This window comes from Cavia porcellus, unplaced genomic scaffold (assembly GCF_034190915.1).
Source record: "Cavia porcellus strain 051 isolate PalLab524CR breed Dunkin Hartley unplaced genomic scaffold, mCavPor4.1 scaffold_45, whole genome shotgun sequence".
In the NCBI taxonomy this organism is placed as follows: Eukaryota; Metazoa; Chordata; class Mammalia; order Rodentia; family Caviidae; genus Cavia; species Cavia porcellus.
The window spans coordinates 383,840-394,707 of NW_026947528.1; the positions used below are offsets into that span (position 1 = coordinate 383,840).

At 32.7% G+C, this 10,868-nt stretch overlaps 1 pseudogene; it reads left to right on the forward strand.

Annotated features, from left to right (window-relative positions):
• The first annotated feature begins 155 nt into the window (after window positions 1–155).
• On the forward strand, window positions 156–10,138 carry LOC106026501 (olfactory receptor 5H17-like; annotated as a pseudogene).
• The last annotated feature ends 730 nt before the right edge of the window (window positions 10,139–10,868 follow it).

Here is a 10,868-nt window from a genome sequence, read left to right on the forward strand (position 1 = left end):
ACTCCTATCTTCTCATTTCCTCCCTATAAACATCATGAGTTTTAAAATATGTGCTCCATTTTATTTCAGGAGATATCCAGTGCAGACATAGAAATGAAAAATGCAATATTTTTCACAGGGTTTACTTCTCAGGACTCCCACATCAAGCAGAGTGGATGTTCCTGGCATTCCTGGCAATATGCCTCACCACCATTGTGGGGAACCTGGGTCTGATTAGTCTTGTCAAGAAGGACCCTCACCTTCACACACCCATGTATTTTTTTACTTGGCAATTTTGCCTTTGTAGATGCTTTTTTATCATCCACTGTGATGGCTAAGGTGGTGGTTAACTTGTTAGACAAATACAAGGTGATATCTTTCTCTCCAAATGCATGGTAGAATGTTTTCTCCTTTGCAATCGGTATAACCTCAGAATGTTTTCTCTTGGCACCAATGGCTTATGATCGCTATGTAGCTATATGCAATCCATACTGTCATTATGACCAATAGACTGTATGTACAGCTATTAATTTCATCATTTTTAGGTGGCTTTCTCCATGCATTAATTCATGACAGTTTTTTTATTCAGATTAACTTTCTGTAATTCCCACATCATATATCCCTTTTATTGTGACGTTACACTGTTGTTTAAGATTTCCTGTACAGAACCTGCTCTTAATTATCTACTTGTTTTTATTTTCTCTGATTCAATTCAGGTATTCAAGATTTTGATTGTTCTTGTCTCTTGAACACTTATTCTATTCACTGTTTTAAAGATATCATGGGGCTGGGGATTTAGCTCAGTGGCTTAAGTGCCTGCCTTGCAAGCGGGTTGTCATGAATTTGATCCGTGGTACTAATAAAAAAAAATAAAGAAGTGTCTCAAAAGCATAAGGAAAGCTTTTCCCATCTGCGCAGCCCATCTTTTGTCTATGTCTTTGTCTTGTTGCCCCCTTCTATCCATGCATGTGCACCCAGCATCTTCACAAGCAGATGGTCAGGATATGATCTTCTCTCTGTTTTACAGCATCATAAACCATGCACTGAATCCATTTATCTCCAGCTTGAGAAATAAGCAAGTCATAGATTCACTGAGAAAGATGTTAAATAGAAATGCTTACGTCTCATATTAATATCTGCTCTCTGTTAGCTAAAATAAAAACCATGAAAAATGTTAATGTTATCAGTATTATTCAGAGAGTCTGGCAGTTATAGTTCTATAATGTTAATGATTTATTTATGTGTTTTATTATGTCCTTGAAACATTCCCTTCACTCATAAAGAGTTTAATACCAAAGAATTTAAAGCTGAAAAAAGGAAAACATTTTACAGTTTGTGTTCTTGAATTATTTATATATTGAGCAATAAACCATGCATCATTCCAAAGGAACTGAGTATGATAAGTTTATACAGATAATACTATTGTGTAGTTGGGACTCATGTCACATTTACGTTTCTGTGGCTGCAAATTTGTTTTTGAATGAGAAAAAAGCACAGTATTATTGCTAGTCATAAAAACAGTGGTTTTTTTTTTTCCTATTTGTATTGAGAAATGGTGAGTTTCACATCTCGGAATTATTCAAATCACATACCACAGAATTATCAACTAAGCTTTGTATATACTTATAAAAATGAGAAATGAGTTAAAAGAGCGAGTCCCCTGCTAAGAGTAAAAAAGATGTTCTTAGTTCAGTGTTCTCTGAGTAATAAGAAGATGTGTGTCACCTCTTTTGTCCTTGATTGCTACTAAGCCCCTTTATAGATGTCATGCTTTGTTTCTGGGCAATGTAAAAAGTGTCCTTAATTCAGAAAATTAATGAACAAATTAAACAATTAAGAATATATGTTAAACCAATAACAGTTTTAAATTGAGATATGAATTAATCTAACAATCTGTATGAAGAAACATCTGATAAAGTTTGGGAGGGCAAAAAGATGAACGTGTCAGCAGGATGGAAGATGTAAGAACTAGAAATTCATAAAAAAGTGAATAATTTTTACGGTGAGAGTTTAAAAAGTAGTAATATAGAAAGTATACATCTATCTTCCTTAAGTGTAAAGAAAATCATAATGCTTAACATTCAAACTTCATTGCAATGTTTTGTTCACATGAGGAACTTTATATGGATATTATTGAAGTACAAGTTGTTATAACATTGTATAATGCTGTGCCATCCCCTCTGAGGATGCGATAGGAAACTCTGAATGTTCTTCAGATTCTCTAAGTGTAGTGTGTGATCAAGCTGCAGGGCTCCCTTGGCCGTTTTCCTATCACACTTGATCTTGGGCAAAAGCCCAAATGGTGGTGCCACTTATCTGTTAACAATGAAATTCCATGCATTTTTTCTAGAAATACCAATGATTCTTTCTTTTAAGAATATTTTTTATTTTAAAAAATCAAAACAGAAAAAAACATAGAAATGATACAGAATTAAAATAAATAATAGAAAATTCTTTTACCATAAAAATGGATCACCTTTTAAGTGAAAATGTAGTTGTTATATCTTCCATCCTGGGGACACTTTCATCCTTCTGCTCTCCCAAACTTTTCTATCAGATGTTTTTCGTACACACATCTTAGTTTTATTTTTATCTCAGTGTAATAGATTCTACTATATTTTCATTACTTCTAAATTACATAGTTCTGTAGGATAAGAGGTCTGTAGACAAGAAAATAGAATAGTGGCCTTCATAGGTCTTTTATGTAATGTCTACCAGAGAGAGTTAAAAAAAATTCTACTAGACAAATTCCCCTAAGATGCAAGTCATAGATAGGGGTAGAGAAAGAGAGAAAAAAACACATAAAGAAAGACACAAAATGGCCTTGGGAGTTGAACCAGGAGACCAGAAAAAGAGCGTATAGGCAGGATACAGAAAGCCAGTATACAAATGATTAGCAGCCCTTCTCTCCAAAAGAATTCAGGAGAAGCAACCTGGAAGTGTATGTGTAAGTTTAAAACAGTATATACAAACACCCATACTGTATACATATGTAATTACTCTAAAGTCATCGTGTTATTCAGTCTAGAGTCACTGTATTCATTATATAATATAGACTATGATAGATATCCATTGACCCCTTACTAACTCTAACATAATGATAAATGAGGCACACTTTGCCAATCAGCTGGCAACCACAATGAGAAGGCTCTAAATAGAAGATCAAAGAGAAGTAAACAAACAAACAAACAAACACAAGGACAATGAAAAAATGACATTAGGTAGAAGTACCAGGAAGCCAGTTCAAGAACAAAGGAGACATGGGTGCATCCTTCATTCATAAACTAAATTATTTTAGTGCAGTATTCATGTCATGCCAAATGTTTAATGCTGAAAATAAGTAAAAGCAATATACAGGTTGCATTATAAATACACTGACCACTAACCTGAAATGCCGTTCAAAAGGACTTGGATGTGGTAAGTTCAAAAAGATAGTAATGCTGTTAGTTTGGGACTCTTACCACATTTACTCCATTGTGGTGGCAGATTTGTGTTTGAATGAGAAGGAAATACAGGAGTATTGAGGATCATGAGGTAGATCTTTCATTCCACTTGTTTTGAAAAGTGATGTTTCATTTTTTGGAGCTGTAAACAGCTCTGAGATATCAAACAGAATTATGAACAAGAGTTTGAAGATAATCTTACACAATGAGAAGGGAGTTAAAAGAGTGACATGAAGGCTAAACACTAAGCTTAGTTCAGTGTTCCTGAGTAAAGAGGAGTGTGGCCTCTCTTTGTCACTGATGCTGCTTAGGGACTATCTAAGTGTCTAGGTTCTTTTCTGGGCAACCAAAATCCTCATTAACTCAGAAAAATAATAGATTAAATTAAATAATTAAGCAAGGGTGGGCATAGAGAAAGTTGGTGGGAAAAAGGAAAGGTTTTTAATCTTTAAAAATGTAAAAATACTACCATTGAAAATTTATTGAAGTGTTTGGTACAGACGAAGGAATTTAAATTTATATTACCAAAATTTAAGTAGTGGCAAAATGATATGACATTTAGTGTCCAGTGACTGGCAGAGAGACAAAAACACTGAATGCTAGATTTTTTCTCCTCACATTCTTTATTATACTACGTGATCCATCTGCAGTCTATTATTTGACATTTACCTCTCCACAGTGGAATTCCATATATTTTTACAGTGATACTACTGAGTCCTTCATCCTAAGATTACTCATCTTACGTTTTCAAAATTCTAGTTATTTTCATCTTCCATCCTGCTGACATGCTGCCTTCCCAAACTTTGCCATTAAGTGATATTTCATAGAGACCACAGATTAAATTGTATTTCACTTTAATATTTTTCAGTTGATTATCTTTGCTACTGGTTTATGTACATTTATTGTACATGTATCTTGATCACTATAATTTTATTTGGTCATCAGTAGGTTCAACTAATATGATTTACATATAGATTTGCACAAATACCATAAATATGCAAAATGTACATGTATATATAGCTTACATTCTCTTTTTACATTATTCATGTTTCTTAAAAATCAGATTTTGATTTAACTTTGTGATTATTTCTTACATAGTTCTTAAGACAAAATGTCTGCTATAGTCAAATTGAGTTACTATTGTTTGTTCCTTTAATTTGGTCAACTCAGAAATCCATCCAGCTGTCATTTTTGCACAGCTGTAGTTGATTGATTTTTACTGTTGTATAATGTCCCCATTGTAATGATCATTTCCTTTTAGTTACCTAGAATTATTTTTGTTCATTCACCTTTATAGCACAGAGGTCAAATATTTTCAATCAACTGGAGTTCTTTCATCTACTATAACAAAGGTGTATTAGTTTAATTTTCTTTTCCTTACGTTTACATGGATATCAAAAAAGAATGTTTGGGCAGTGTCTGTAACCTCTCAAATTTTACTTTAATTTTAGTAAATGTACAACAAGTTTGAGGGCTTCTCAGAAGCTCCCACTTTCTGTGCAGCTTTCTCATACACATCATTTCTACAGAGTCCTTGTCTTGGTTTTGCTTTTTGATTTTAACTCATTGTTTAATGTTTCATGACTTTGCCAAAATCCTTATATTTTTTGTAGTCTCATTTTCTTTGTCGGTTTTCATTTTTCCTTTTTATCCACCATTTTCTTAAATGTAAGATAGAATGCCAAACACTTATTTTTGACAAGATATTCAACATTTTTTGTTTTCCATTAAATTGTGAAACTCCAAGGTATTATTTAATTGGTATTTACACATGATAAATTGTATAGAATTCTGCTGACATTGGATTAGAATTATCTCATAGCAAGTGATGATGATACAGAAGAATATGTTTGTGATGTTATATTCATTTTAACTTGGATATTCAAAAGAATTCATAATTCTTTTTATATGTATACAATGTGAACTTTTATTATGATTTAAAATGTTTACTCTGAAATTAACAAAATTACCCAGGTGATAGGAAAATATATCTATGAATTAGGCATGGGTCAAAACCTCTCTGATCTAATTTTTTTTCAGGAGTGGCATTTTAAGACACTGGGTCTCAAAGTTTAGTGAACATTAGAATCATCTAAAAAGCTTGTGCCAAAACAGAAAAATTGAACACAAAGCCACAATATCTGAGTCAGCACTGTTAATGTCGTTGATTTCACACCACTTGGACAATCATTATACTCAGTGAGGAAAATATAATGTCATGCAATGCTGAAGATCCCTCTAAATGTTGTTTCAATATTCCTTCTAGTTTATGATTAAACAACAATATGCAAATATTCTCATTTGTCTGTATTTTGGACAGATAGTTTAAGAATTCAGCAGGGCATATATTTCAAGGGTGAACTGCAGACTACAGTGCTTCATAACTTTTTATCTGTGATGAAGCACTATAGTAATGCTAGCAAATCAAGACTATAAGCACATTTCAGTAGAATAATGGGAAGGATTTCTATCAATTGCAAAATATTAATTGTCAAGATTTCCCAACATTTAGAGCATCATTTTAAACATTTTGTATATAATTCAGCATATTCTGGTGGCTGAAGTACTTTTGCATTCAAATTTTGAAAATGTGCATTTTATGTGAGACTTATGTTGGAGCAATAACTAACAATTCTATTATAGTATTGTCTATTAATTTTCAAGAAGAATATAGGAAATCCAGTACAGTAATGTTAGTTGGGGTCTCTCTCTCTTTCTCTTGCTTTAATCCGTGTCCTTTTCCCTTCACTCTCCCTCTTCCTTTCATCTCTGTCTCTTTCTCTTGAGTTTTATTAGATTATATTTGTAATACATAATGCTTACATTCATTCTAGGTAGTTGGTCCAGGTTTTGTCTACTCTCCCTCCCCATACCCTTAGCTCTTAACCCAGTTTCTACTTCAGAAAGAGCTATCTCCACAATTTGTATTGTCTGCATTTTATTTTGTTTCTCATTTAAATTCTGGTATTTTCATATATAAGAAAATGTGATATTTAAGCTCATATGTTCATTTTATTTCACTTAACATTGTTTTAAAGCTCATCCATTTTTCTACAAGTGACAAATTTATCTTTCTTTATGAAAGAGTAGTATTCCATTGTGAAAATTTCTCATTATCTTTTCCTTTCTTTTGTTGATGTAAATAAAGGCTGTTTCTAATATTTACCTGTCATGAACTTTGACGCTATAAACATGGACATGCATGTTCCAGTGTAGCATGATGTTCTTATCTCTTAGGAAGATACTGAGATGGGGACCAGCTAGGTCAACTGTAGCTTGTAGTTTGAGTTTTTGAAGAAACTCCATACTGATTTCCATAACAGTTGTACTAGTTTGCATTGCCAACTCTTGTGTAGAAAGGTTACATTTTACCTGCAGTTCCCACTCAGCATTTGTTATTTTGTTTCTTGATGGTATCTTTTCATCGAGCATAAAGTAGAATCTCAGTGTTTTAATTTGCACTTTTCTAGTTATCAGAGTTGTTGAACAATTATTTATTTTTATTTGCCATCCAATATTCCTGTAATGATGAGTGTACATGCTTTCATTTTGCTTTTATTTGCCTGGCCCTTGTATTTTAAGGGGCCAGTTTTTATTTTTTTTGAGTGTTTCATATATTCTAGATATTAGTCTTTTATCTGGTTTAGCAGAGAACTTTTTATTCTATTCTGGAGGACTCTCCTTAGTCTGTTAACTTTTGCTTTGTTGTATACATGGGTTTTGACTTGATATGATTCCATTTGTTAGTACGATTCTTGATGGTATTATGTATACAAGTTAAATTCTCCTCAGAAAGTCTTTATACTAAGTTCATATACTCAAGATTTGTGCTTATTTTACCTTCCAGCAGATAAGTGTCTCTGTTTTAATATTTAGATATTTGATCCATTTTTATTTGAGTTACTACATGGTGAGTGATTTGAATCTGGGTTCAAATTTCTGCATGTGGGTGGCTGGTTTTCCCAGAAGCATTTATTTAAAGAGGCTCTCTTTCCTGTAGTGTTTGTTTTTGAAACCGCTGTGAAAGAATACATAACTGAATGTGCTTGGCACTTTTCTGCATCATCTCTTCTGTTACACTGATGTACGTGTGTTTTTGTGCCATTAATATGCTTGGTTTGTATCTTAGTAAAATAAGTTGAAATATAGGGTGGTAAAGTCTCTAGTTTACTCTTTATATAAAAGTTCACTTTACCTATTCGAATCTCTTCAGGACTGTTATGAATTTTAGGATAGTTTTCTCTTGTTCTTTAAAAATGCTTTTGGTATTTTAATTGAGGTTGTGAGAAACCTGTATATCAATTTTGGCAAAATATCTGTTTTGTCTAGCTTTGTTCTAGTGAACCAGGATTAAGGGAAATCTTCATTTTCTGATGTCTTTTTGTCTTTTCTTCTTCTTTTTTTTTTTGTTTTGTATTCTTTTGCAGAGTTCTTATGTGTTCATTGTAGATGTCTTTGTTTTCCTTGGTTAGGTTAAATTTCAAGTATTTAACTCTACTTGTTGCTGTTGTGAATGGAATTCTTATTGTAAATTGTTCTTTATTGGTTTATGAGAACAGTACTGAGTTTTTTTGTGAATTGTTTACTTTATTGCTAGAGTGCTAAGTTTGGTTATTAATTCTATATGTTTTGGTAGAATTTTTTAGGTCCACTATGTAGCAAGTCATATCATCCATGACTAATATTTTAACGTCCTTGTTTTTGTTCTTATGGTTGCTGTTGTTGCTGTTCTCTTGCCTGATTACTTTGGTTAAAGTTGCACTAGTTGTATGAGTCATGCTTGTCTTGTTACTAATTTTATAGTAAAAATTCTGTGTTTTTCCCTCTATTATATCATGTTGGAAGTAGGTCTGTAACAAATGACGTTTATCAGATATTAAGTCCATAATTACTCTAATTAATGGACATTGGATATTTCAATGGCTTTTTCTGCATCTATTGAGATGATTGTATAATTTTTGTTTCAGCTATTCTTTATGCAGTGGGTTACATTTATTTATTTGTGTGTCCACCATCTTTGCATCCCTCAGATGTAGTCTACTTTGGCATGAAGTATGGTCTTTCAAATGATTTGTTGCAATCTGTTCAACAGTATTTTGTTTAGCATTTTTCACCTAGGTTCTTTAAAGGATTTGTATTGTAACTTTTGTTTGTTTTTCTGATTTTGGAATCAGGATAATGTTGACCTCCTGAATGTCTCTGGGAGTATTTCTTCATTTTAAATTTTACTAAAATGTTTGAGGAAGGTTGGCACTAGATTGTCTCTAAAACTTAGTAGAATTCAGCAGTGAAAGTATGAGGACCTGGATTTTTTCTTGATAGATTTTTGACTGTTTTTACTGTTGTCTGAAGGTCAGTGCCTGTTACTGGATTATTCTGGGTTTTTAAATATTCTCAGTTCAGTTTTAGTAATGTGTAAGTTTCTAGGATCCTATCTCATATCAAAATGTTGGAAATATTTTCTCACACTCTGCAGATTATCTCTTGGCTCATTTGCTTACTTCCTTTCCTGTGCTAAAGACTGAGTTTTATATTATCCCTTCTTAATCGATCTCTACTTTTCTTATTTGTGCTTTGCAGAATCTATCTCCAAAATTGTCTCTACTGATATTTTGAATCATTTCTGCAAGTTTTCTTATAATACTTTTGTACTTTCCAGTTTTACATGTAGGCCTTTGATCTATTTTGAGTTAATTTTAATGTATAATGAAAGATAATGGCTCAGTTTCATTCGGCATGTGAATATTAAGTTTCTACATCATAATTTATAGAAATAACAGTCCTTTCTGTAATGTATATTTTAGGTGTCTTTGTCAAAGATCAGTTGCCTTACACATTTGTATTGATTTGTAGATTTCCTATTCTTTTCCATTAGTTTATATGTTAGCTTTATGTCGCATCACTTGGATTCTTTAGCACAGTTTCATAGCATGTTTTGAGTTGGTGAGTTGTGACGTATGTGAATTTCTCTTTTGTTCAGGATTGTTTGAGCTATTTCAAGTCTTTAGTGCTCCATATAAAATTTAGGACTATATTTTCCATTTCTGTAAAGAACTATATCTTTATTTTGATTGGGATTGCCTTATATCTGAGTTGTACAATATTTTAATTCTTTTAACCCAGAAATATAGAGTCTCTATTACTTTTTTTGTCATATTCAAATTGTCTTGTGTATATTATGTTTTTCATGTCGGAGATATCTTAGTCTTCAGATTAAAATTAATCAAAGTATTTAATTTTTTAAAACAAGATTATAAGTATTATTTTCTTGATTTCTTTTCAGCAAGTTTGTTATTGGTATATAAAACAATTTTTATTTTTCACATTTATTTTATATTATTACTGAATTCATTAGTTCTCTCCTTTGAAAAAATCTTTAACTTTCTGTACTTATGAAATCATGTCACCTGCAAGTAGGGATAAGCTGATTTCCTCCTCTCCCCTTTGGATGACTCTTACTTCCTTCTCTTGCTTTGGCTGGGTCTTCCAGACCATTCATGAATAACAACGGGGGACAGACATCCTTGCCTTTTTCCACAGATCGGAGGCAGTGCCTTTTGATTTTTCCCATTTTGTATTATGTTGCCTATGGGTTGTTGTATAGTTTCCCTGTATTTTTTTGAGATGTGTTCATTCTTACTTTTTTTTTTTTTTTTTAGGGTTTTCCACATGAAGAAATGGAGAATTCAGTGAGTGCCTTTACAGTGGCACCTTGAATGTTCACATTTTTTGTTTTTCCTTCTGTTGGTATAATGAATTATATTTACTGGTTTGCATAGGTTGAAGCTTCCTTACATAGCTTGAATAAATTTTAGATCACAGTATATGGCCATTAGCTGTGCTCTTGGAGTCAGCTTGCTGGTTCTGTATTTAGATGTTTACATTAGTGCTCAGCAAGGATATTAATCTGAAGATTTACTTTTTGTTATATTCTGATCTCATTTTGGTATCAGTGTAAATCTGGCATCTCAGAGTGATTTGAGAAGTGTTCCATGCCTTTCAGTATTTTGTGGTACTTCAAACATTACTGATTCTTGCTTTTCTTTGGAGCTTCATAAAATTAATCTGAATTGCCAACTAGTCCTTGACTGTTAATATTTTGATATAAAATGTCCTTTGAAGCTCCTATTCAGAGCTGGGATCTCGTTACCAGGAGCAGGTCACTGGGGAATGACCTAGAATGGTGCATTATCACTCTTGGCTCCTCCCTCCTCTCTCTGTTTCTGGGTTTACTTGAGATGAATTGTTACCCTAGGCCAAGCCCTTCTAACTTTCTGCCTTGAAGTCAGCCAACTTAGGACGAAATAAAGTGGAAACTGTGAGCCAAATAAACATCTGTATGAATTAGACAGATTTGAACAGGACAGCAATTTTAGAAGCTCACTTTATTCAGGTCATGGCTGTTGAGTAGGATGTCCCAGCAACAGCAAATGACTTATACGTCAA